General features: G+C 36.2%; 1 long non-coding RNA gene across 1 annotated transcript; it reads right to left on the reverse strand.

Moving 5' to 3' along the window:
* Positions 1–443: 443 nt before the first annotated feature.
* On the reverse strand, positions 444–2,191 carry LOC133677936 (uncharacterized). The gene is made up of 2 exons (XR_009835861.1): positions 1,791–2,191; positions 444–1,711 (listed from the first exon to the last, which is right to left on the reverse strand). It is a non-coding gene; the product is annotated as an uncharacterized LOC133677936 (long non-coding RNA).
* Positions 2,192–2,410: the final 219 nt, after the last annotated feature.

The raw sequence follows: 2,410 nt of genomic DNA on the forward strand, positions 1-2,410 counted from the left end.
TTTCAAATATTTTTTTTATTTTGACCCTAACCATCAAAATAATAAAAAAATATTAATTTAAAGATTTTTCAAAAAATAATTAAGAATTTGTTTTGAAAAATATGATTGGACCGCAGTGAAAAATGGTTTGAGTATGATTAACCTCTGCCAAGGTAAGGTGGCAATGGTTTTGGATTTTTCTGAGATAGGTATGTAAAAGATTTTCTCCCATCTGCTCTATTGACGATCATAAGAACAAGAAACTTGATTGTTATGGTTTTTCATTTAAAAACAAATAAAAACTCGAAAACTGATTAATTTTTAAGAATCATAGGCTGATTTTGTATTATGAAACGTTTTTTGCCACATTATACATCTACTGTAAAATATTTTCTACCATTCCATCGTATCAAAATGTTTCTGAGTGCTTCTCACGAGAGAGAAAAAAGGTGCTTTTAAGTGGATTAATTACAAATTGTATAGTATGTTTGATTTGAAATCAAGAATATATCCAATTGACAGTAGATTCAGCTGATTGTTTGCTCCACAGGAATTGCACACAGATGCATCATGAGTTTGAAGCCGCCTTCTTAGCAAATGATGCATTGAAACAATCTATAAGCGCAAACTGTGTTTGAACAGAAAAAAGCTATGAACTGAGGAGAAAAATGGTTAGGCCATTGTTTTCACAACTGTGTTCAAACAGGAAAAAAAACATTGAGAAGAGATGGGGTTTCAAGCTTCATGTGCCTCTAGAGCCCTTCTTTTTTATGAAGTTGCTGTAATGCCACTGTTTTTGTAAAGCAAGGTGGCGCTGTCAAACTGTTGCATCTTGTCTCTCCACTTTGACCTACTCATGAGTTGTGATGCTATTTTGTGGTGGATTTGCATAGCTCGGCACACCACACAAACAACAAAAAACAGCCAGTCGGCATTTCCTTGATGGGCAAACCTGGCCGCACTGGTTTGGCTTCTAGTGGAGCCAGGAATTTTGATTTTACAGCCTGTGGGGCGGCCCAGATTTCATTGGCTGGCTTTAATTTGTGATTTCTTTAGTCTCAGGAAACAATCTTAGCCTTGTTTGAATGCAATCTGGGACATAATTTCACAAAAAACTTGGTGAAAAATAAAAAAAATGAAATTAGGATGGTATTGTCTTTTCTTAATCTTAGATCAACCTGGAAAGTTGTGGAGTACACTTGGGTTATGTGACATTAGGTCATTTGTAAAGTTGTGGACACAAACTTGGGCTTTAAGTTGGTTCTTTCCACCAAAGGCAGCACGACAATGGTAGAAAGTTGATTTAGAATGATTTGGCATCCATTTCGAGGGTTGTCACATCTCTCAACAACATGGCACAGTATAAAGGTTACTCCTGCTATAGTTATATCCAAATAGCAACTTAAAACATGCTCAAGAAGACAAAACAAAACAAAAAAATAACACAAGGGTATGCTTGAGAGTTGAAAATACTTTTTATTTAAAGATTTTTCAATCAGAACTTTTATCCCCTTTCGTTGCAAGGAAAAAAAACCACCAATTACAAGTTTGCGCTTTGAAGCAGCTCCTATAATCTACGATACTTTACAAAAATTAAATCTTTCTGAAGCCATAAGACCTACGACAAACCAACAGCTAGCGTGTTGGCACAGATAAGTAATATCTCTGAAACCCTATTGGGTGTTAGTGGAGAACCTCGGTCAATGTACATTTCTTGAAGATTCAAAACTTTCTGCAAATGGAAAAAAAAGTTAAAAATACATTAGTCAAAGCTTCGGAGGTAACATGGTGTCTTTTAACAAAGTTGAAACCTTTTGCTTTCTCCTTTTTCCCTTGGCTTGCAATACTTCCTTAGCTAATCAGCAAAGGTGGTTGTAGCAAGTCACTACAAACTTCAAAGTATATGTACAGAACTGCTTTTGTTAGCTGTGTGGAGATCAATATTGCTGAGGGAGTATCTATGTAAGAGTTGTGAAGCCAATTGTTTTTAAGGGAGATAAGAGATCCCGTCATGAACAAGCAGAAGGGATTAATTTGGACTGCAAAGAAATGAAAAGTAAGCAGATTCCATTGACAAAAAGGGTTGCATCGAAGGCCTCAAGAATGGTTTTCTCCCCTTTTAAATTGTGTCTATAATTCTTGTCCAGTCAGAACTGGCTGGTGACATGCCCTCTATTATTCTTCTTTATTCCTGGCCACGAAATCATATCAAATTACCTTTAGGAAAGCAAAATTGTAAGGATGAATGGTCGAGTTGATTCAATACAAGGCAAGAACTGTAAGAAAAGGGTGCGTGGACAGAGTGGACCAAGCAAGCATAGGAAAATAAAGAAGTCTTTGGTTTGGTGACGACAAAGAAAAACCCATTCTTCCACTGGATTCTTCCCCCTCGTCTCCATTTGTTATTATTCTCTAGTCTCTTCACTTTGAT

This window comes from Populus nigra, chromosome 18 (genome assembly GCF_951802175.1).
Source record: "Populus nigra chromosome 18, ddPopNigr1.1, whole genome shotgun sequence".
In the NCBI taxonomy this organism is placed as follows: domain Eukaryota; kingdom Viridiplantae; phylum Streptophyta; class Magnoliopsida; order Malpighiales; family Salicaceae; genus Populus; species Populus nigra.